Consider the following 25673-nt stretch of genomic DNA (forward strand, 5'->3'; position numbering starts at 1 on the left):
TTCATGCTCTGGACAAAACACAATAGAGTAAATGAGATGATCTCCATGGAGAGAGAACACTGGCAAGTGTCGCTTATCCAGGTGGATGACGTACTTCAAAATTACCCCAATATTTCCCTGTGGAAGATAGTTCATGGAAATATCTTGCAGAAGATGTAATTTGTCTGCCTCTTTTGGCTTTAAACTGACATTAAAATGCAGGCATAGCCCAAGCACTCAACAACGAAAGGGCTTCAGGGGACACAAGACTTTCACCAGGACCCCTGATAGACTAGGTAGTATTCCTGAGCCAATTAGAAACAACACTTCTTCCTTAAAGTAAATAGATGCAGTTGGCGTATTGTTACATATTGGAAACCACTGGGGCAGCATGTATTGCCTATGCTTTCTCCCTTCCAGGTTTGCAGACACAGTAGGGATAGGAACTGAGTCACTGAAAGCAATAGGAGAGGAAAAGAAATACCTCCAGGGGATGCCTAGCATATGGCTGGGACAAGACGGTCTCATGCAGTCGTGCATGCCAGTGTCCTTGTGTTACAGAACCCAGGTCTGGCTGCGCGCCGCTCAAAAGCCATTAAAGAGGCCAGATTGGTGCAAAGGAAAGTTTGCTTTATTTTGGATGCAGGCAATTATTGGGGAAGCTGGACACTTGTCCAAAGGCCTATCACCGGCACTGACAATCAGGAGTAAGAGCTTTTATAGACAGAGGGAGGGGCTATTTGCAGAAACAGCACGGTTAGCTCTGATAGTCATCTTGAAATTGGTCATCAGTGATCTGGCCAGTGTCATCTTGATTAAGTACAGTTAATCTTCTGTTCCAGGATCTGGTTTTTTTTTTCCATTTCTTGAGGACTTCAGATTTGTGGCAGCTTATGTCATGGCTACAGTCTGCTCATCATGTACTTAACTTCTCTACCTGGTGGGGGTTTCGGTATCTATAAAAGCTCATGGGATATGGCTCAGAATATTACCTGTAGCCCTTGACAAGGAACTAATGGCCCTTGACTGTTCTTAATGAGCACATTATTATTATTTGGTTTCCTTTGAGTGTTTTCCCTTGTTTCTGCATTTCTCACTTCTCTGATTAAACTTATTCTTTGGCTAAAGTTTTTCCGCGGACAAAACGTAGGCTGAGGACCTGGGGGGCCGGGACCATAGGGCCCTACCCCGTTTCATTTGTGCACAGCTATGTGTGTTGCTGTCCCAGGACCTGGTCATGGCCTTCAGATCTTCGCGAATACCTAGAGCCTCCCTTGTAAGTTGGAACACGTCTACCAGGTGGATGGCCTCCCCTCAGCTGTGGCATCCTGGAGCAGTGTACAGGGTGAAGAACTGTGCGTGGCAGTCCTGCCTTCAGAAACTCACCCTCAGAGTTGAATGACTCCTATGCAGGTGCAGGGGAGAAGGCAATGGCACCCCACTCCAGTACTCTTGCCTGGAAAATCCCATGGACGGAGGAGCCTGGTGGGCTGCAGTCCATGGGGTCGCTAAGAGTCGGACACAAATGAGCGACTTCACTTTCACTTTTTTCTTTCACGCACTGGAGAAGGAAATGGCAACCCACTCCGGTGTTCTTGCCTGGAGAATCCCAGGGACGGGGGAGCCTGGTGGGCTGCCGTCTATGGGGTTGCACAGAGTCGGACATGACTGAAGTGACTTAGCAGCTTAGCATGCAGGTGCAGAGAGGATTGGTGCTTGGCTAGAGTCTCCCCTCCCAGCTCCTCAGAAAGCAGTATAGCCTTGTGGTTGATCACAAAGACTTTGGAATTAGACTCCCCTAAACTGATATCCCAGTTGTACTTTTCACTGGGAAAGTGATGTGGGTCAGATTACTTATCTTTTGGAAACTTCGTTTCCCTAATCTTTAAAACAGGAGACTATTAGCACCTACCTCATAAAGTTATTATGTGAATTAAGTGTGATAATCCATGGAAGTTGAAGTGCCTAACAGGCAGTAAATTCTCAGTAAATATTAGCTGATAGTGTTAATAGCTTAACACAAAGCAACAGGGAGCAAGAGTTTTACAATGATCAAACCTTTCCCCAAAGTCCTTTTTGAATGTTTTCACCTATTCTGAGGTCTGCTGCTCTTTATCCTTTTTTCTTTTGCCATTTGAAAGATTAAAGGAAAGTCAGTTTTACTCAGGATATGTCTGGAATGATCTTGTATTTAAAAATAAATACCTGTCAAATTTTCATTATTTTATAACCTATGTGGTCATTTTGCAAAAAAATAATGTCTTCTTTTTGAACACCTTAAAGGCTTTTTTATTATAAATACGTGAATTACAAAGTCGAGTTAGTTTGGAAAGCATGGGCTAGTTTTCAGAGCACTGGTCCAAAGCCAAAGTGGTGTCCTCTCTGAAACTTTGTGGGAGTGAAAACTGTGCTGGCTACTTCTCTTGGGAGCATAACTGGATTCTCTTGCCCAGCACAAAGGCACAGGTGGCCTGTTTACATGGATTATGACACTGTGACCTTCGGATTACAGGGCCCAGACTCCAGAAAAAGGCGGAATAATACTTAGACCAAATGTCAGATCTGGAAAGAGCTTTATTCACTTCCTGACATCCCCATCTCCAACCCCCAATTCCAGTTGTGGCAAAGGCTCTTATTCGCTCAATAGACACACTAGAGTGAAAACCAGCATACAGAATATTAACCAATGCAAAAAAATCATTTGTTCTGAAAGAATCTATGTATTAATCTCTCTCTTCTCCAAAACATGTTTTCTAATGAATAATTAAGAACAATGTACAGAGATGTTTTCACTTCCATGTTGCTGGTGGTCAAGATTTACATTCCTCCTTGCACATCATTAAGAAGAAGTGGCAAGAATACACAGAAGAATTGTACAAAAAAGATCTTCACAACCAAGATAATCACGATGGTATGATCACTCACCCAGAGCCAGACATCCTGGAATGTGAAGTCAAGTGGGCCTTAGAAAGCATCACTACGAACAAAGCTAGTGGAGGTGATGGAATTCCACTTGAGCTATTTCAAATCCTGAAAGATGATGCTGTGAAAGTGCTGCACTCAATATGCCAGCAAATTTGGAAAACTCAGCAGTGGCCACAGGACTGGAAAAGGTCAGTTTTCATTCCAATCCCGAAGAAAGGCAATGCCCAAGAATGCGCAAACTACCACACAATTGCACTCATCTCACACAGTAGTAAAGTAATGCTCAAAATTCTGCAAGCCAGGCTTCAGCAGTACATGAACCGTGAACTTCCAGATGTTCAAGCTGGTTTTAGAAAAGGCAAAGGAAGCAGAGATCAAATTGCCAACATCTGCTCGATCATGGAAAAAGCAAGCGAGTTCCAGAAAAACATCTATTTCTGCTTTATTGACTATGCCAAAGCCTTTGACTGTGTGGATCACAAGAAACTGTGGAAAATTCTTCAAGAGATGGGAATACCAGACCACCTGACCTGCCTCTTGAGAAATTTGTATGCAGGTCAGGAAGCAACAGTTAGAACTGGACATGGAACAACAGAGGGGTTCCAAATAGGAAAAGGAGTACGTCAAGGCTGTATATTGTCACCCTGCTTATTTAACTTCTATGCAGAGGACATCATGAGAAACGCTGGACTGGAAGAAACACAAGCTGGAATCAAGATTGCCGGGAGAAATATCAATAACCTCAGATATGCAGAGGACACCACCCTTATGGCAGAAAGTGAAGAAGAACTAAAAAGCCTCTTGATGAAAGTGAAAGAGGAGAGTGAAAAAGTTGGCTTAAAGCTCAACATTCAGAAAACGAAGATCATGGCATCTGGTCCCATCACTTCATGGGAAATAGATGGGGAAACAGAGGAAACAGTGTCAGACTTTATTTTTGGGGGCTCCAAAATCACTGCAGATGGTGACTGCAGCCATGAAATTAAAAGACGCTTACTCCTTGGAAGGAAAGTTATGACCAACCTAGATAGCATATTCAAAAGCAGAGACATTACTTTGCCAACAAATGTCCTCCTAGTCAAGGCTATGGTTTTTTCAGTGGTCATGGATGGATGACAGAGTTGGACTGTGAAGAAAGTTGAGTGCCAAAGAATTAATGCTTTTGAACATCAAAAGCATGTTGATGTTGAACATTCAAAAGCATGTGTTGGGGAAGACTCTTGAGAGTCCCTTGGACTGCAAGGAGATCCAACCAGTCCATTCTGAAGGAGATCAATCCCGGGTGTTCTTTGGAAGGAATGATGCTAAAGCTGAAACTCCAGTACTTTGGCCACCTCATGCGAAGAGTTGACTCATTGGAAGAGACTGTGATGCTGGGAGGGATTGGGGGCAGGAGGAGAAGGGGACGACAGAGGATGAGATGGCTAGATGGCATCACCAACTCGATGGACGTGAGTTTGGGTGAACTCCGGGAGTTGGTGATAGACAGGGAGGCCTGGCGTGCTGCAATTCATGGGGTCGCAAAGAGTCGGACACGACTGAGCGACTGGACTGAACTGAACTGAACTGAACTTGCACATCATTGTACATTTTTCTGCATACTCTACCCACACATGTAAGCTTTTTTTCTATCCTTGTTATTTGCAGGAGAGACTCTTCCCTCCTGCCCCTCCCTCACCAAAGCTCTGGTCAGAATACTGAAGGCTGCAGAAAGCATTATTTAAAAATGCTTGGAGGGACTTCCCTGGCAGTCCAGTGGTTAAGACTCTTTCTGCCAATCTGGGAACCAAGATCCCCACATGCCTTGGGACAACTAAGCCCACTTGCTACAATTATTTAGCCCACTCAGCCTTGGGTCCATGATCCATGACAAAAGCAGTCACTGGAATAAGAAGGACTGTAACTAGAGAGAACCCCCTGCTCCCTGTGACTAGAGGAAGCCTGCACACAGCAACGAAGATGCAGAGCAGTCAGAAAAAATAAAGTTATTTGGATTACTACAAGTCTTTTATGACTTCCTTAGAAATTCATAGAGGAAGGTGAACTATGAGACTTGTCACTCGTCCAGATGATAACAGAAGAAAGTGCTTGTATAGAACAAATGATCATTCTATAACGCCATTAGCAAGCTTTTACAACTCCAATCATCATTGGGCTGATAGCAAAGATTACAATCCAGCAACATTCACACCCTCCAAACACAGAAGACATTCTAAAGGCAGCCAGGAGAGTACTGAGGTGGTTTAACTTCCTCCTGGGAAGAGCACAGAGTAAAGAATCACAGGAGACCATACCATAGATCATAGCAGTGTACTCATAGCCTAAGATCTTAGCTGATACTCATCTCGGGGTGCTGGTGGAGACCACCATGGGAAAACATGCTTCACAGCTCTTAGTGTAAACTTTCTGCAGTGATTTGAGTCTGGGGATTAAAACAAATGTATTCTTACTGGTTGGGATTATTGGGTTAAGATCCTATTTGGAATAGACATTATCCTGTGGTGACTAACTGCTGGCCCTTGCAGGATGGAAGGGACCCCAAATAACTACTTTGTCATGGAAGAGCAGCTGGTCTCCCCGAATGGTGCTGGACGGGGGACTTGGGTCAGCTTTATTGCTCGCAGGCTGTATGGTCGTTAGCAACAGTGCTAAACTCAGCCTGGTTGGCCGGGAGTCCAGGCTGTCGCGGGAGCCCATGGTCCTTCCCTCTGACCCTGACTACTTCTTTTTTGTGTCCATTGTGCCAGCACCATGGTGGCTGATGCCTGAAACTGGCTGATATCAGGTGGCCAAATCATCCTGTCCACTTGCTAATTTAGTGCCTCTTCCATGGTGGATACTTTCTAGTGGGCATTAGCCTATAATACAAAGAGCTTCATGCTCCACACCCGGCTCACATTCACCCACATGTCTCTAACCAATCTTTCTCTACCCAGACCTCTGAATATACTCTAACATCAGGACATTTTTCCTTTAACACAAATTAGATGACCAGGTGCACTGCCTAAAGTTCTGCATATTGGAAGGATTCACTTGCTTTCACTGTTTCTCAAGGCTACTCCTTGTAGCCCAACTAACTATTGTTTACTTTCAACTTGAACCCACATATGGAACAGAAGTGAAAGTGAAAGTCGCTCAGTCGTGTCTGACTCTTTGTGACCCCATGGACTATATAGTCCACGGGATTCTCTAGGCCAGAATACTGGAGTGGGTAGCCTTTCCCTTCCCCAGGGGATCTTCCCAACCCAGGGATCCAACCCAGGTCTCCTGCATTGCAGGAGGATTCTTTACCAGCTGAGCCACAGCTCATCTATAGATGAAGCCTGGGTTTTGTTCCTCTGCCCTGTGGTTTTAAGATGTGCTCCTGTGTGGCCCCTTTTGAATGGAGTCGGGGGCGTAGGTGCAGCTGTGGTCATGGAGATGAGGGGCAGCCTACTGGCTCATGCAGCCTGCATGTGCCCTCAATCCCAGCACTTCCCATTTCTGCTGAGTTGCTGTTGGCCTACTTGACCCTGTGACCTCGTAGGTATAGTGGCCCTCAGTTCATGATGGGCAGTTCCAGATGCATATTCATCTGGGGTCCTGTGTTCAGGTGTTACCTCTACCAGAGCCCAGTATCATGCTAGCAGTGGTTTTTCAAAGGACACATGATTCTTCCTTGCAGATGGTATGGCCTTTCCAAAGAGCCACAGGGGACTGTGCAACCATAAGCTCCACATGGCATCTTTTGCCAACACCTGTGCTTCTCAGATTAAGTGGCAGGACTGCTTCCATCTCAGCCTGGACCTGCTGCTGAGCCTTTTCCCGACCTGGGCCCCACTCAAAGGGAAGAGCATTTCATGCCACTTGCTGCCTGGCCTGGAGCAGGTTTCCCATGCGCTGCCTCCAGAGCCAGAGACTTGTCAAATATGTTGTTTCCTTCATTGGGATGGAAGATACAGGATATGATGTCTTGTCTTTCACTTGAGATGAGAGTCCCTGGCAGGTCCCTGATCACTGAACCCCTAAAAATATTGCTGATGTGACTATCCCCCAGAATTTCCGTGAGGTTTTCCTCTGAGTCATGTGTATCTTACTGGGGCCTCCAACATGCTAACAGCTTCTTGCTCACATGGCCCGATTAGCATAATACCATCAATAAATAATGGATCCATATAACATTCTCCAGGGTGTCCAGATGGTCAGATACTTTTGGACTGTATTGTGACATAGGGCAGGGGAGTTAACATAGCCTTGGGACCAAATTGTAAGTAAATGTTGTTATTCATGCACACAAATGCAAATAGTCTCTAATCCTCTCCTCTGAAGGGAATAGCAAAGAATGCATTAACCAAACCAAAGCTTCATATTATGTGCCTGAGGCCATATCAAATCTGCTATAGTAGATAAACAGATATGGTAGCTAGAATTGGGGTTAATAATTGGTTGAGTTTGCAGTAGTTTATTGTCATCCTCTAGAACCCACTAGGTTTCTGTAGGGGCTAACTGTTGAGTTGAATAGAGACATTATGGGAATTGCCACTCTGCATCCTTTAGATCCTTCAGTTCATTTCAGTTGCTCAGTCGTGTCCGACTCTTTGCGACCCCATGAATCACAGCACGCCAGGCCTCCCTGTCCATCACCAACTCCTGGAGTTCACTCAAACTCACGTCCATCGAGTTGGTGATGCCATCCAGCCATCTCATCCTCTGTCATCCCCTTCTCCTCCTGCCCCCAATCCCTCCCAGCATCAGAGTCTTTTCCAATGAGTCAACTCTTCACATGAGGTGGCCAAAGTATTGGAGTTTCAGCTTTAATATCATTCCTTCCAAAGAACACCCAGGACTGATCTCCTTCAGAATGGACTGGTTGGATCTCCTTGCAGTCCAAAGGACTCTCAAGAGTCTTCTCCAACACCACAGTTCAAAAGCATCAGTTCTTCAGCGCTCAGCTTTCTTCACAGTCCAACTCTCACACCCATACATGACCACTGGAAAAACCATAGCCTTGACTAGACGGACCTTTGTTGCCAAAGTAATGTCTCTGCTTTTGAATATGCTATCTAGGTTGGTCATAACTTTCCTTCCAAGGAGTAAAGGTCTTTTAATTTCATGGCTGCATTCACCATCTGCAGTGATTTTGGAGCCCAAAAAATAAAGTCAGACACTGTTTCCACTGTTTCCCCATCTATTTCCCATGAAGTGATTTAAGGGAGATGCAAATATTAACAGTTCCTCCCTACCATGAGATATTGTTTTGTATTTACGATCTTGGCTAGAGATGGGGCACTTTCACAAGCTTCCACCTGGCTTTCCTCACTATGATAGCTCTTACCCAAAATCCTAAGACCCAGTGACTCAACTAACAAGCAGGTCAGCCCCAGTTACACTTTCAGGGTCTGGAGAAATTACCACTGGGTGTATCTGTAGACCAAGTGGGCACACTGTAAACCAGACCTTGGCAGGGACTTTAGTCATTACCTGGCCCCCATATGCCCCACTGGTTAGAATAGGGGGTCAGAGTGATGCTCTGGTTCTCTGGGTATCATGTCAGCTCAGACTCTGTGTCCAATAGTCCTCAGAACAACCGGGGGTTCTCTTCCCCCAGTTACCCAATCGGACAACTGTGGGTCCCTTTGGGAAGGACTTATGGAATCTCGACTCGGTATGTTAGGTGTGGTGTTGTTGGCTTTTTTTTTTTTTATTTTTTCTTTTCGGGACTTGGCTGAATCTGAGTCTGACATTTTATTGGGGTGGCTGCCCTAAGACTCGGAGAAGGCAATGGCACCCCACTCCAGTACTCTTGCCTGGAAAATCCCTTGGATGGAGGAGCCTGGTGGGCTGGAGTCCATGGGGTCACAAAGAGTCTGACACGACTGAGCGACTTTACTTTCACTTTTCACTTTCACGCATTGGAGAAGGAAATGGCAACCCACTCCAGTGTTCTTGCCCGGAGAATCCCAGGGACGGAGGAGCCTGGTGGGCTGCCGTCTATGGGGTCTCACAGAGTTGGACACGACTGAAGCGACTTAGCAGCAGCAGCAGCAGCAGCCCTAAGACCGTCATCCATTGTTGACTTCTTTTAATGGTAGAATCTAAGACACGATCTTGTTGGTTTGTACTTTGCCTGTGTGTGCTCAGTGCCTTAGTCATGTTCAACTTTGCAACCCTATGGACTGTAGCCTGCCAGGCTCCTCTGCCCATGGGATTTTTCCTGCAAGAATACTGCAGTGGGTTGCCATTTCCTTCTCCAGGGAATCTTTTCGACCCAGGGATCAAACTCACATCTCCTGTGTTGGCAGGTGGATTTTTTTTTTACCACTGTTGCCACCTGGGAAGCCCCAATTATTTTGCGTGTAAGAACACCAGATTCTTTTAATCATCTCTATAACTCTCTGGAGTCAGGGCCCGTGTCTGCACTCCAATCCTGTTACTCATCAAATAATTGCATCCACTTGGCCTCTCTGGTTCTGGGCCTCTCATCACTGCTGGTATCACTGAGCCAAATTTTCCACCTACCTCTCCTACCAGCAGCCTGGCTTATGGAAAGCCCCCGTCTATCTTTTTTAGTAATACTGGCTCATTTCTTGTAGTTTTTGTAAATATATATTCCCCAGGCCTTCTCATGGAACAAAATCATCTGGTAGGTGTTCCAAATGTATGGAACATCCATTCTAGCACGATCCCTTCCTGAATCCTTTTATTTCTTCCTCCACTGCCTGCTGGAGGAGCACTGGCATTTCATTTGCCTCTAGCTTGGGCCATCACTTTCTCCATGCGTCTAGGAGTCATGGGAACAGCGAGGACTTCCTGAAATCCCTGCCAGGGTGTTAAATCTTATACCCTTGGAAAGCTCTTCCCGGCACTATCTTCTATTTCAGCCTCCTTGGTCCAGACCTTCTGAATCTAGTCCGACATGATCGCCTCTGACTTTGGCTGAGTCATGCTGACTAGGGCTTGCAGCTCATTTTCTTCCATTATCAGGACCAGCACATCCCAGCTGGGTGATGTTGGGACTTATCCCTACTTCATAAGCTTAGTTATCTGGAAGGTAGATGGTGGGGAGAGGTCTCTGTAGGGTCTTCAAGCAAGATGGGGTGGTGGGGTTCGGGGGTTAGAGAGAGTGGTGCTAGTTCTTCATAGGGAGAGGTGGGCCAATTATGCAGGCTCTGAGAGTTTAGAAGAAGCTGGGATTTAAAATTTTGGAAGCCTCATGCACCAGATGCCCCATCCCAAGCTCCAGAACCCCATCTCCCCACCAGATGGCTCCCTTCTCTAGACTTCAGTGTAGAGAACAGAAAGGGCAGGTTCAGCTTTCCTTTACAGAAAGAATGCTGTGTTACATGCCCAACTTGCCCTGAAATTCGACAGCAGCTGATAACAGGAGGGTCTCGAGGGCCGTTTCCACACCAAATGTTAAAACGAGCAGATGGATGTGTATCCAGATTTGCTACGATGGGGCAAGCTCCATAATGATTGGTAATTGACATTTCATTCAGTTCTCAGTGCTACATAAAGCCTATTTGTTCACATTCTCATCTGGTAAGCTCCACAGTAACAAAATGTCTTAATTTGAGAAGGGAGATTATCTTCAGAGATCATCGCCCTTAATCCTCCATCTTTCAAAAATCTTTAAAAATTTTTAATGGCTTCTACAAAGATGCCTAAGGAAATGTTGAAGCCTCAGTCTTCATTTCAGAAGCTAATACCTAGGATCCTCAAAGTTCCTGAGGTTTTCTCCTTCCTAACTGTTCAATTTTTGAGGCTGAGATTTATCTTGAAGGAGAGAAGGGGCTGGAATCCTGCAGCCCTATCTACTTCAGCCTGGAATAATTGCTCTCTAAAGGCAAGACTAGTTGCTAGAATTTTGTTGAGAACTTTTGCATCTATGTTCATCAGTGATATTGGCCTGTAGTTTTCTTTTTTGTGGCATCTTCGTGTGGTTTTGGCAGTAGGGTGATGGCGGCCTCATAGAGTGAGTTTGGCAGTTTACCTTCCTCTGCACTTTTCTGGAAGAGTTTGAGTAGGATAGGTGTTAGCTCTTCTCTAAATTTTTGGTAGAATTCACCTGTGAAGCCATCTGGTCCTGGGCTATTGTTTGTTGGAAGATTTTTTTATTACAATTTCAATTTCCGTGCTTGTGATGGGTCTGTTAAGATTTTCTCTTTCTTCTGGTTCAGTTTTGGAAGGTTATACTTTTCTCAGAATTTGTCCATTTCTTCCAAGTTGTCCATTTTATTGGCATATGGTTGCTGATAGTAATCTCTTATGATCCTTTGTATTTCTGTGTTGTCTGTTGTGATCTCTCCATTTTCATTTCTAATTTTGTTGATTTGATTCTTCTCCCTTTTTTTCTTGATGAATCTGGCTAATGGTTTGTCTATCTTATTTATCTTCTCAAAGAACCAGCTTTAAGTTTTGTTGATTTTTGCTATAGTCTTTTTTTATTTCTTTTTCATTTATTTATGCCCTAATTTTTATGATTTCTTTCCTTCTACTAACCTTGGGGCTCTTCATTTCTTCTTTTTCTTGTTGCTTTAGGTAGGTTATTTATTTGATTGTTCTCTTGTTTCTTGAGGTAGGCTTGTATTGTTATGAACCTTCCCCTTAGCACTGCTTCTACTGAATCCCAGTAATTTGCACCTCTCACTCTCCCACCCCTATATTTCCTCCCCCTACTGGTAACCCCTCATCTGTTCTCTGTATCTATGAGTCTGCCTCTTTTTTGTTATTTTCACTAGTTTGTTGTACTTTTCAGATTCCACATGTACATGATATCATATGGTATTGTCTTTCTCTTTCTGATTTACTTCACTTAGTATGCTCCTCTAAGTTCATTCATATTGATGCAAATGGCATTATTTCATTCTTTTTTATGGCTGAGTAGTATTGTATAGTATATATGTACCATACCTTTACCCATTTATCTGTTCACAGACACTTAGGTTGTTTCCACATCTGGACAATTGTAAATAGTGCTGCTATGAACATCGGGGTACATGTATTTTTTTGAATTAGCGTTTTTGTTTTTTTCAGATATATACCCAAGAGCGGTATTGTTGGTCACATTTATTTTTAGTTTTTTGAGAAATCTCCATGCTGTTTTCCTTAGTGGCTGCGCCAGTTTACATCCATCAGCTATGTATAAAGGTTTCCTTTTTTCTACATCCTCGCCAAATATTTGTTGTGTTCTTTCTGATGATAGCCATGCTGACAGGTATGAGGTTGACTCATTGTTTTGACTTGCATTTCCCTGATAATTAGTGATGCTGAGCACATTTTCATATGCCTGTTGGCCATCTACATTTCCTTTTTGAAAAAGTATCTATTCAGTTTCAAAGACCTATTTTAAAACGAGGCATTCCACCTCAGTTTGATTACTCCCAGTGACAGGAAACTCATACAAAGCCATCACATTCTCAAATGTCTCTAATTTTTAGGAAATTCTAATTGAGAAAACTCTAACTGCTTTTAATTCCTTCCTATTGATAATGCTTATACGTTCTGGAAAGAGGAAGATGAGATTAAATCTACTCCCACTTCCCTTAGTAGCCTTTGAACTCATCCACTAGGGTCTTCTGTCTGCTCACCTGAACAGTCTCCATTCCTTTGAACTAAAATCATAGAAAATCAATGCAAAAATCATAGAAAATCAATGCAAAATGCGTCCTTCATTAAATGTCTATTTTCTGCTTGTCCTCATACCTACCACAGTCTCATTTAAGCGCTGCAATGACCCTTAAGGCAGTATTACTATCCCCACTACACAGACAAGAGTTTTCAGATGTATACCCATAGTGGGATTTCAGCATTCTCCCTCCCAACCCCACTATCAAAACTGCTCCTTTCTAGATACACTTTTTTTAGTATGTCTTGAAAGCAGTTGGAAATTGGCCTGGTGGGTAATGGTCTTTCGAGCCGGGTGGAGGAAAGGACAGAATGTACTGGGGGGAAGTCCCTGGCGGGCCAGTGGTTAGAGCACTGTGCTTTCACTTCAGGGGCCTGGGTTCCATCGTTGGTCAGGGAACTAAGATTCCATGAGCCATGTAGGGTGGCTGAAAAGTAAAATAAAGTAATACATAGAAATGCATTTTAAAAAATGTATTGGAGAGCAAACATTTGGAAAAATGAAAGCCTATTAGGAAACTCTGATAAAACCAAAGGTGATGAGGTTGGGATGGCAGCGAGGAGTCACATGGGGTTGCGCTGATGTTATACAATTGTAACACCTGTAGTTATATACTAGCAGCACTTAGGCCGGCTGCCCCTCTGATGAACGAGAAGCCCATCTTCTGCTTAAAGTGATGTGCTCCAGGGTCAAGTTTGGCCTCTGACCGTTTGCAACTGGACTGTGGGAATCTGAATGGGAGATTTGGATGATACTCGTCACGAAGAACCTTCTAGTGTCAGGAAAGGAAGGTAATAGCCTGAGAGAGAGAGAGCTGGGGAAGGAAGAAAGAATTTAAGTGAGGACTTGTTTTGGAGATGGGAGGCCCAGTCCTTTTCCTAAGCCAAGGAGACACCCCCAGGGACCTGTGCTGGCAGGTTGAGGATAAGGTTAAAGTGAGTACCACCCTGGTGCCCAAGAGTGTGCACCTGTATCCCTGCCAGTAAAACAGATGATGAACTTGGAGCAGCTCCCTTGCTTTGCACGTTTATTTACTCTTTACCAAAGCCTTAAGAGTAGAGCCTATTTTACAGGTGTGGAAACAGAGGCACAGAGATTATGTAATTTGCCCAAAGTCATGTAGCTTGTAAGTGGCATAGAACAGAATGAGTTGTCCGTGTTGCCATCCACGTGGCCCTGGCAGATCTGTCAAGCCCGGTGTTGGTTCTGGAGGTTTCAGAACTGCTGGCTGAGCTTCTCTTTGGACCGTTTTGCCTGAGGCTGATAAAGAAGCCCAAATGAAGGTGATCAGGAAGGGTACTTATCGCTAAGCTGATGTGACAGACAAATTTCAATACCCAAGTGGCTTAATGCAATGAACCTCACTTCTCAGTCAAGTGATACCCCCTGTGGGCTAGCAGGGTCTTTCTGGCAAGGAGAACCACGTGTCAGGACCCAAGCTCCCTCCATCTTTGGGCATCACCCTCTCAGCACTAGGCCTCCAAGCTTGCTGAGTCCGGGGAGAAAGGGACGGAGGAGACACACTGGACTTAAATTTCTTCACACAAGAGTGTCGCACCTAATATACAGGGCCTGCATCGGTCACATGGATCTCCCTAATGGCAAAGGAGTACGGGAAAGTGCAAGGCCATGGACCATTGAGATAAAGTGACCCTGCCATAAAGTGGGACTGACCCTGTGTCTAGCAGGAGGCAAGGCAGAAGCAAGTGAGGGTGAGCAGGGCCCATTCATCCCTGAAAGAGTACCCACCAGGCTCAGGGAGAACACAGCTTCTCCTTGCCTTGGTTCAGACTGTTTTCAGCTTTCAATCTCTCCCCTGTCCCAGAATTTAAGGGCCTCCTGTGACACGTTCATTTGGCAGCAGAGAGGAAGCAGGAAGTGTGGGAAGGGAGTCACCCCACAGACCAGTGAGAAGTTGCTTTCACTTTGGGAATGGGGAGGGAAAATCATTTTATTGTTTGGATATGTGGGAAGGTATTCCACATATCTTAAAGAGATGGGAATACCAGACCACCTGACCTGCCTCCTGAGAAATATGTATGCAGGTCAAGAAGTAACAGTTAGAACCAGAGATGGAACAACAGACTGGTTCCAAATAGGGAAAGGAGTACACCAAGGCTGTACATTGCCACCCTGCTTATTTAACTTATATGCAGAGTACATCATGCGAAATGCTGGGGCTGGATAAAGCACAAGCTGGAATCAAGACTGCCAGGAGAAATGTCAAAATCCTCAGATATGCAGATGACACCACCCTTATGGCAGAAAGTGAAGAGGAACTAAAGAGCCTCTTGATGAAAGTGAAAGAGGAGAGTGAAAAAGCTGGCTTAAAACTCAACATTCAGAAAACTAAGATCATGGCATCTGGTCCCATCATTTCATGGCAAATAGTTGGGAAAACAATGGAAACAGTGACAGACTTTATTTTCTTGGGCTCCAAAATCACTTCAGATGGTGACTGAAGCCATGAAATTAAAAGACACCTGCTCCTTGGAAGAAAAGCTATGATCAACCTAGACAGCATATTAAAAAGCAGAGACATTACTTTGCCAACAAAGGTCCGTCTAGTCAAAGCTATGGTTTTTCCAGTAGTCATGTGTGGATGTGAGATTTGGACCATGAAAAGGACTGAGTGCTGAAGAATTGATGTTTTTGAACTGTGGTGTTGGAGAAGACTCTTGAGAGTCCCTTGGACTGCAAGGAGATCCAACCAGTTCATCCTAAAGGAAATAAGTCCTGAAAATTCATTGGAAGGACTGATGCTGAAGCTGAAACTCTAATACTTTAGCCACCTGATGTGAAGAACTGACTCATTGGAAAAGACCCTGAAGCTGGGAGGAATTGGGGGCAGGACAGGAAGGGGATGACAGAGGATGAGATGATTGAATGGCATCACCAACTCAATGGACATGAGTTTGAGCAAGCTCTGGGAGTTGGTGATGGACAGAAAAGCATGGTGTGCTGCAGTCCATGGGGGTCACAAACAGTTGGACATGAATGAATGTCTTAACTGAACTGTGGGAAGGTAGGGGCTAGGGAGAGCTATAGGGACTCATGCCCCTGGATGTTTGGCCTGGAAATTTCATCTCCAAGTAATTTGTTGTCCATAGCCTTGCTAGATGGTGGCTTCCAGATCCCTGCCTCCTGGTGCTCATGATTTTTCCTCAAATGTGAGTGTAGTCTGACTTACCTAAACCAAGAGCATAGGTGATGAGAGGTCACTTTTATGATTAAGATGCATAAGATTGTAAGGAGATTTTTTTCTTTGTGGACTTTGCTGAGGCAGTTGCCCTATTGTGAGTTGCTGTGAGGAAAGGGCATTGGGGCAAGGAAATGAGGACAGCCTTGGCTCAAATGGTAAGAATCTGCCTGCAAAATGCATAAGACCCAGGTTTGGTCCCTGGATCAGAAAGATCCCCTGGAGAAGGGAATGGCTACCCAGTCCAGTATACTTGCCTGGAGAATTCCATGGACAGAGGAGACTGGAAAGCTATAGTCCATGGGGTCGCAGAGAGTCAGACCCAATTGAGCGACTAACACTTTCACTTGGCCTCCAGCCAACAATAAACTGAGGCTCTCAGTCCAGCACCCTCAAGGACCTGAATAGTACCAATAATCAGGCAAACATGGAAATGGATTCTTCCTCAACTGAGCTCTCAGATGAGAATGCAGCCTTGGCTGCTGCCTTGATTGCAGTCTTGCAGAGATCTCAGCTAACCCCTGCTGGGGCTCTTGACCCAAGGAAACCACGAGAAAATAAATGTGCACTGTTTTATCTGCTAACTGTACGGTAGTATGGTTATGCAGCAATCTATGCTAATCTGTGGGATAGGGCTGTTGTAAAATATCACAAGCTGAGTGGCTAGAGAAAAAAAAAAAAATGTTTTCTCTCATAGTTACAGAGGTTAGAAGTGCAAAATCAAGGTGTTGGCAGGGCCATGACCTCTCTGAAGCCTCCAGGAAGTGATTTATCCTTCCCTGTTCCACCCTAGGTGTTCTGAGACCTGCGTCCGCATCACCCAGTCCATTCCTCTTCTTTTCTTATATGGACACCTGTCATATTGGATTAAGGGTCTGCTCCACTCCGTACAGCCTCATTTTACCTAATTGCTTCTTTAATGACCTTTTTTTTCAAGAGGTCTTGGGGGTTAGAACTTCAGCCTATCCTTTCAGAGGAAAGAATTCAGCCCGAAAACAGGAAGAAAAAAAAGAGCTAACAATGAAAGGATTGTTGGGAAAACCAAAGAGGCGCATTGAATACACCTAAGCAGTGTACCTTCAGTGCAAGGACTAGTGCCTTTGTAGGTCAGGATCTCAGAAACTGCTGGTGGAGAGGACCCTTCCCTGGTATCACCCAGGAAATGCTTGAACAAAGGGCTAAGAGAATCCCTATCCCGGGGGGGACAGCCTCTCTCATAGCTCTCAGGTCTGGAGGGCGGACAAGAGGACCCCCTTACAAGTCCCTGAATTCTAAGTTACCCTCGTTTCGTTGGTCGGGTGCTATATTTCCACCCTTCTCCTGGGTTAAGGAAGGGGCTGCTTCTGTCACAGACACTGGGATTGCCCACGAGCTGCAGTGCTTTTTCAACAATGAACACATGTTGCCACCTTGTGGCCGCAAGGCTTCATGTCTAGGGCGACCACATCTTTTATTACTAAGATCCTGAGCCTGCATGCCCTCTCTGTGACCCCATGGACTGCAGCCCGCCAGGCTCCTCTATCCATGGTATGTTTTAGGCAAGAATACTGCGGTAGGTTGCCATTTCCTCCTCCAAGGGATCTTTACTACCAAAGCATCAAACCCGTGTCTCCTGCATCTCCTGCATTGCAGGTGGATTCTTGACCACTGAGCCATGGGGGAACTCCCATTACTCAGATTAGGACATTTTTTAAAGTGGAAGGGGGCTTTTAATCTTAGTGCGGGAACAGCGGGTGTAAATTGGGACTATGCCAGACAAACTGGGACAGGGAATGTGAGGGAAAAAGAGGACGATCTGGCATTCTTTAGAGGCAGCGTTTTAAATTGTGCTACTCCCTTCTGTCTACTCCCAGCAAGAAGCTTCCTACAACTACCAACGCTGGCCATCCTCCACTTAGCTCAAGGTTAGTAATACATGAAAGAATCTTGAGACCCTCTGACAAAGTATAAGGAAATCCCAGCTATACCTATTAAAAGAGGGGCAGGGAGGAGGGGAAGATAGATGTCTTTCTACATTGCCTATGGACCCAAAATGCCCCAAGCACGTCTAAGGTTTGGTTCTGACTTTAAAGATACATTTTAGGGATTCCCCTGGTGGTCCAGTGGCTAAGATGCCAAGCTCCAGGTTCAATCCCTGGTCAGGGAACTAGATCTCCCATGCTGCAGCTACGAGTTTGTATGCTGCAGCCAAGGCCTGGCGTAGGTTATATGAGCATCTTGACAATGTTAATTCTTCTAATCCACGAGCACAGGAGACCTTTTCATTTATTTGTGTCTTCTTCAACTTCTTTCATCAGTATTTTATAGTCGTTCACTTCTTTGGTTAATTTACTCCTAGGTATTTTATTCTTTTGTTGTAGTTGTAAATGAGATTTCTTTCTTGATTGTTCTTTCTGTAAGCTCATCCTTAACATATAGAAATGCAACAGATTTTTGTACCCTACAAATTTATTGTATCTGTTGTTATTTCTAATGACTTCTAAGTGTCTTTAGGGTTTTCTTTTTTTAAAATAGAAATTTATTTATTTTAATTGGAGGCTAATTACTTTACAATATTGTATTGGTTTTGCCATACATTGACATGAATCCGCCACGGGTGTACATGTGTTCCCCATCCTGAACCCCTCTCCCACTTCCCTCCCCATCCCATCCCTCTGGGTCATCCCAGTGCACCAGCCCCGAGCACCCTGTGTTATGCATCGAACCTGGACTGGCAATTTGTTTCACATATGATAATATACATGTTTCAATGCCATTCTCCCAAATCATCTCACCCTCGCCCTCTCCCACTGAGTCCAAAAGACTGTTCTATACATCTGTATCTCTTTTGCTGTCTCTCATACAGGGTTACCATTACCATCTTTCTAAATTCCATATATATGTGTTAGTATACTGTATTGGTGTTTTTCTTTCTGACTTACTTCACTCTGTATAATAGGCTCCAGTTTCATCCACCTCATTAGAACTGATTCAAATGTATTCTTTTAAATGACTAATACTCCATTGTGGAGAAGGCAATGGCACCCCACTCCAGTACTCTTGCTTGGAAAATCCCATGGACGGAGGAGCCTGTTAGGCTGCAGTCCATGGGGTCGCTAAGAGTCGGACACAACTGAGGACTTCACTTTCACTTTTCACTTTCCTGCATTGGAGAAGGAAATGGCAACCCACTCCAGTGTTCTTGCCTGGAGAATCCCAGGGACGGAGGAGCCTGGTGGGCTGCCGTCTATGGGGTCGCACAGAGTTGGACATGACTGAAATGACTTAGTTTAGCATAGCAATACTCCATTGTGTATATGTACCACAACTTTCTTATCCATTCGTCTGCTGATGGACATCTAGGTTGCTTCCATGTCCTGGTCACAAATAGTGACCATTTTACTTCTTCCTTTCCAATTTAGATGTCTTTTATTTCCTTTTTTTCCCCAACTGATCTGGCTAGAACTTTCAATAATATGTTGAATAAGAAAACTACAAAGAACTAAAACAAGTGAATAACACCCCCCCCCACCCCTCGTTGCATGTATGACTTCATTATAACTGCATGAACATTGTCTAAATAAAGATACAAACACTGATGGAGCAGGGAAAATATAAAGCTAATTGATGTGTTGGTGAAGGGTGGCTATAGGTGATATGTTTTAACAGATTTCCTTCATATTTGCAAATACCAATCAATACAAATACCAGCTCCTTGCAAATACCAATCATATTGTTTATGAAAGAATTAATCAATTTTGCCTCCAATAATACAAAGCCTTCTTGGTTCCTTCCCACTTTGTCTCCCATTGATGTCTGATATAACTTCTTCACTCTGGTAAAGCCAGAGTCTATAGCCACAACTGCTCATACCAGCTTCCACATCTTTGCTTAGCCCAGTGGTTCTCAAACTGTAGCCATTTAGAATCCCTTGATTGTTTATAGCTGATTCAGCACATCTGGGTGAGGTCTGAGAATCTTCATTTCTTAGAAGTTCCAGGTGATGTTAATGTTGCTGGTCTAGGGACCACACTTTGAGAACCACTGGCTCAGCCATACCTTTCACTTGAAATGTCTCTTCTTTTTTCCTCCCTCCTTCTATCCCTTCCCTCTCTCTTTTTTCTTCCTTTCTTTCTCTCTCTCTTTCCTTCTTTCCTTTCTTCCTTCCAAAACACTTACTGAGAGTACTGCACCACCCAACCATTGTATAATCCAGCCAAACCAGATATCAAAATATATCAAAATAGTTTCCATACTATTTAAAACTATATTTACTGCATACCTTTGTAATTATTTCATACATTTTATTTTCTCTCCTTAACCATCCCTTTAAAACTCAAACACAATATGCTCTTTATCCTCTTTCATGGGCATAGAATCAATGTGTGCTGACGGGGCCCCCGGAGGGCAAAGCATGCCATCTATTAATAGAGCCCTGACTAGAGACACCTGTCTGACCCAGCGGCCTTCCCCACCCTACTCATCGTGATGTGGAATTTGTCTCGCCCTGTCGCTGTCCGGAGTTTTCCATGTTCCTGCTCCCCTTTTACAGTGAGAGTGCCTCCCAGTACCTCCCAACAGACTTTGCTTACATCAAAACCAGTTCCTGAAGACAATTCTGCAGCAGATACAAGAAACAGCTATTTAGTGTTTTTAAAGTGGATTTTATTATAAAATTTATAAATACCATTTCATAGTTTTATATTAAAAATATAGAAAAGCCAAAGAAGAAAATTAGAATTCACCCATTACCTCACTACATAAAGATATCCTATTTTAAAACCTGAATATTCTTCTCTCATATGTATTTTCCCACAAAATTATCCTGCAAATAGTTTTTTCATTTGTCAGTATACCCAGACTTATTTACTGATGTCATTTCACATTCTATAACATCACTTCAGAGGATTGATTGCAAAGAATTACATCACCTACGGAGGTTATAAAGTACTTAACCAATCCTTTATTGGTTAATGATCAATCATTTTTGTTAATATAAATGTTGATTCGGTGATTCTTTATTCATTCATCTTTGTACACCTGCCAACAATTTCACCCAATTTTAAAGACTTTGATGAATATTAAAAAATTGCTATCCAAAATATTTGAGTTCCTCTCAACAGTGTACAAGGACTTCCCTGGTGGCTCAAATGGTAAAGAATCTGCCTGCAATGCACGAGATCTAGGTTTGATCCCTGGGTCAGGAAGACCCCCTGGAGAAGGGAATGGCTACCCACTCCAGTAATTCTTGCCTGGAGAATTCCATGGACAGAGGAGCCTGGTAGGCTACAGTCCATGAGATTGCCAAGTGTTGGACATGACTGAGCGACTAACTCTTTGACTTTTTTCAGCAGTGTATAAAAGGTCTATTCAGGCCTTTGCAGGGTGTTATCAAACTTTAAGATCTTCTTCCTCTCATCAGTGAAAATGGTATCTTGTTTTAATTTGAATATATTTCATCACATGGAAAATGAATTTTAAATGAATATTAGTTATTCATATTTATTTTGCAAATTGCCTTTTCTCATTTTTGTTTTTATAACAGCAGATGAAGTTAGATAGTTCGACTGAATTACCAAGACATGAAATAAATGATCCCAGAGTGAGATGAGAGGCAGATCCGCATAAAAAATATTCCACCAAGAGAGCCAGTGAGGCGAATCCTTGTACCGAGGGTGTGAGGGGTTTGGGAGTAGAGACTGGGGGCTGGTGAGGCAGCTGTTTCTACAGGGACCTGTGCTGAGGCTGAGCCCCCTCCCTCAACAAAGGACCATGGGTGGCTGGGTGGCTCTGCTTCCCTGCTCAAGCTTTAGCTGACCACTTAGAGTGCGGGGCCTCCTGCAGTTTGGGCAAGGGCCGACTCCTGCCCATGGAATCCAGGGCAGAGGCTATGCTGGTTGACTAGCAACTTTAGGAGTGGAGCAAGCTAAAGAGAGTCACTCAGCTTCTATCCGGGCAAAGAATGAGTTCCCTGTAGACCAGAGGCAGAGGTGGCCCATTTAGGAAGGAGAATGAACTGTGTCCGTTTGAAATCCCACCCCCAAGATGTCCACATTCTAATCCCCGGAACCTGTGACTATGCCATCTTACCTGGCAAAACGGACTTTGCAAGGGGATTAAATTAAGGATCTTGACCTGAAAAAATTATCCTGGATTATCTGGTGGTCCCAAGTGTAATTACAAGGGTCCTTATAAAGGGGAAGAGAGAAGCAGGAGGGTCAGAAACAAAGAAGATTTTTCCACAGCTTTATGTGTGTGTGTATATATTTTACAGAGCTCCCTGGGTGGTGCTAGTGTAAAGAAGTCATACGCCAACTTATGTCTTTTATGTCAGAGACATAAGAGACTGAGGGTTTGATTCCTGGGTTGGGAAGATCCCCTGCAGGAGGGCATGGCAACCCACTCCAGTATTCTTGCCTGGAGAATCCCCATGGACAGAGGAGCCTGGTGGGCTACAATCCATAGGGTTGCAAAGAATTGGACATGTAAAGTGACTTAGCATGCACGCGTATACATTTTTTTTTTTTTTTGCGTATACATTTTAGAAGGATATTTTGTTTTCAAAATTCCCTTTTTAAAATATATGACATTTTCTTGGCTCATGGTTACAGTATCTCTTTGTTTCCAAAGATACTGATTCCTTTTTTTTAAAGAATTGTTTGTAGAGTTTTTTTTTTTTTATCTCTGCACTGTATCTGTTTCCCCTCAAGTTCTTTCTTCATGTTTGTTTATTTTGGCCTCTGGGCTGATTTTAGAGGCTTTCCTCAGGTCTAGAGGTCTGTGTACATATGTTCATCCTTAAGACTGAAGCACCCAAACAGCTATCTGATTGTGTGTATTTCTGGGGCCTGTCGATAGTCTTGACAAGCTTTACTGCAGAAGATTTGTTTTGTTTTTTCAGGCAGTGACCCATCCATTTCATTGGCAGAACCCCCCAAATTCAGTTGCAATAGCCATTTTCTCTTGGGCTGGTTGGTTTCCCCAGAGAATCTTCCAGTCCTGTGCAGGGTGGGATGGGTAGAGGGGCAGAGGTGGAGAGAGGGTATAAGCCTCTGCTGGGATTTTTCAATCAAATAGAGGAAGACTGAGGTTTCAACTATTCAGAGTAGACAGTGAATTAATCTCTCAGTTCTCAGCTGTGCCTGGTGTTTCTGTGTTTAGTTATCTGGTATAATTGCTTTACTTTCAGCTGGAATCCTCCACATCCACACCAAAATGGTGTTCCATGTTCCTCTAATTCCTGATGTTTCTGCAGCTCAGCACAAAAGGCTGCTTCTCTCTGGCTTCCCAGTCTCAGGTTTGGGATCACATTCTCCCTGCCCCTCCTGGTCAGGAACCCTCTCCTAACTTGCTTTTCATGGTTCACTGTCATCTCCTTTTCTCTTTTTTGTCTTTGTGAATTTTTACCTTTTAAAATTCTTTACATGTTAATGGGATTTTGGAACAGAGATAAAATATTGTTTCTACTCCACCAAGTTCAAGTAGCACTTGGGATTTTTCTAGCTAAGTTCAGTTTGATTATTGTCCTGCTTTCACTAGTGATTGAAACCTCTTGGTCACTTTCTAGGCCAGTGGCAGCCTTAGCTGTAGGGCTTGCTCCCAGGCTCCGGGAAATGAGGTTTTCTATTGCATTAGGGGAGGGTGCTCCAAGGTTATCAGATTCTGGAGAAAAGGTTCTTGGCCATCACACTGCATAGTTTTAGGTGGTTTTGTAATTTGGTGAATAGAATAATTCATTTCCAATTATTTACTTAATTTCAGTAAGACCAGCATTTATTTTTGTAAGTCTTTCAGAAGAATTAGTAGTATACTTGGGGTGTTTCAGGGGCTTCCCTGGTGGCTTAGTCGGTAGAGAATCCACCTGCAATGCAGGAGACATGGATTCAGTTCCTGGGTTGGGAAGATCTCCTGGAGAAGGGAATGGCTATCCACTCCAGTATTCTGGCCTGCAGAATTTCATGGACAGAGGAACCTGGCAGGCTACAGTCCATGGGGTTGCAAAGAGTCAGACACAACTGAGTGATACCCTGCCTTCTGCCCCATTAGCAGAAAGTAGACTGTGGTCAAATCACAGGAAATAGAGGGTGAAAAGGAGAGATATCCCTGGCGCTCTCTCTGGGGTGTTTTGAAAGAAGACTGGAGAAACAGTATTTAATGAATCATTTGCATTTAAAAAACACATGGATGAGAAGTTAAATTCCATTTTGTATTAGAAAAGCCTACAGTCTGTGTGTCCCGGTTACTTTTACAGAGAACATTTTACTTCTGACACTTCTGGTCACCAAACATATGTAGGATTCCCCCACACCAAGCAATGTAGGACACCCAGTCAGCTGGATGTCCTACAATTTAACTCAGTTCTGATACTATTTACCTGGAGATAGCATCAGAGCCTGCAGGTAAGGGCTCAGTCCCACAAGTCTGTGCCACCCCTCACCCTCCAGATGCCAATTGCAAGCCCATCTGTTTCCTGTACTTCTGGTCCGTCAGCTATGAATTGGAGGTTCCCACAACTCTTTCCTTGTGTTTGATTAACTTGATAGGATTAACTTACATGACTCAGGGAAACAGTATATTTACTGTTTACCAGTTTGTTATAAAAGAATATGATGAAGGATACAGATGAACATCCAGATGGAAGAGATGCACAGGGCAGGTATGTGGGGAGGGGCTTCCACACCCTCTCTGAGTAGGAGAACTTCCCAGCACCTTTAAGTGTTTATCAACCTGGAAGCTCTCCTAACTCTGCAGTTTGGGGATTTTTATGGAGGCTTTCCTCACTTGGGCATGATCATTTTTATATTCCATTTCTAGCCCCTCACCCCGCTCTGGAGATTGGATGGTGGGGCTGAAAATTCCAAGCTTCACATCATGGCGTGGTCTTTCTGGAGATCAGCAGTATTCAGGAGCCACCCAGGAGCTGACTGTTAGAGAGTCCCCTGTTAGAACAAAAGATGCCCTCAGTGCTCTTATCCCTTAGGAGTTTACAAGGAGTTGACAATTCTGTGTCAGGAATGGGGACAAAGACCAAATATATATTTATGGTAAGTCACATTTCCTCCTCCAAACATTCAGTTTATCTCATCTGCAAATAAGTGAATAACAGGTATATTGGTTTGCCAGGCTGCTATAACAAAGTGCCATAAACTGGGTTCTTGAATAATGGACACTTTATGTCTTATGTTCTGGAGGCTGGAACTCCAAAATCACGCTGCTGATTTCATCTTGTTTCCTTTGAAGACCAGCAAAGTGTCTGCTCCAGGCCTTTCTCCTAGCTTCTGGTTGTTTCTTGGTTTCGGGTAGCAGAACTCCAATCTTACTATAGTGTTCACCCCCTGGGCAAATATGTCCCCTCAGGTAGAGTTTTGTTTTTCATTTTATGTTACAGAAAAACCCGAATAAACATTTTGACCAACCCAATATGAGGACACCAATTATGTCAGATTAGGAATCCACTCTATTCCAGTATGACCTTTTTCTTAACTGGACCTTTTTACTAAGCTAGGTTCGTTTTGCTCAGTGTGTTGTTGTTCGGGGGTCTCCCTGTCCTTCACTATCTCCCTGAGTTTGCCCAAGTTCATGTCCACTGAATTGGTGATGCCATCTAACCATCTCATCTTCTGTCACCCTCTTCTCCTGCCTTTAGTCTTTCCAAGCATCAGGGTCTTTTCCAATGAATCCACTCTTTGCATCAGGTGGCCAAAATATTGGAGTTTCAATTTTAGCATCAGTCCTTCCAAAGAGTATTCAGGATTGATTTCCTTTAGGATTGACTAGCTGGATCTCCTTGCAGTCCAAGGGGCTCTCAGGAGTCTTCTCCAGCACCACAGTTCAAAAGCATCATTCTTCAGGGCTCAGCCTTCTTTATGGTTTAATTTTCACATCAGTATGTGACTACTGGAAAGATCATAGCCCTGACTATAAGGATCCTTGTCGGCAAAGTGATGTCTTTGCTTTTTAACACAGTATCTATGTTTGTCATAG

This window comes from Bubalus kerabau, chromosome 5 (genome assembly GCF_029407905.1).
Source record: "Bubalus kerabau isolate K-KA32 ecotype Philippines breed swamp buffalo chromosome 5, PCC_UOA_SB_1v2, whole genome shotgun sequence".
Lineage (NCBI taxonomy): Eukaryota > Metazoa > Chordata > Mammalia > Artiodactyla > Bovidae > Bubalus > Bubalus kerabau.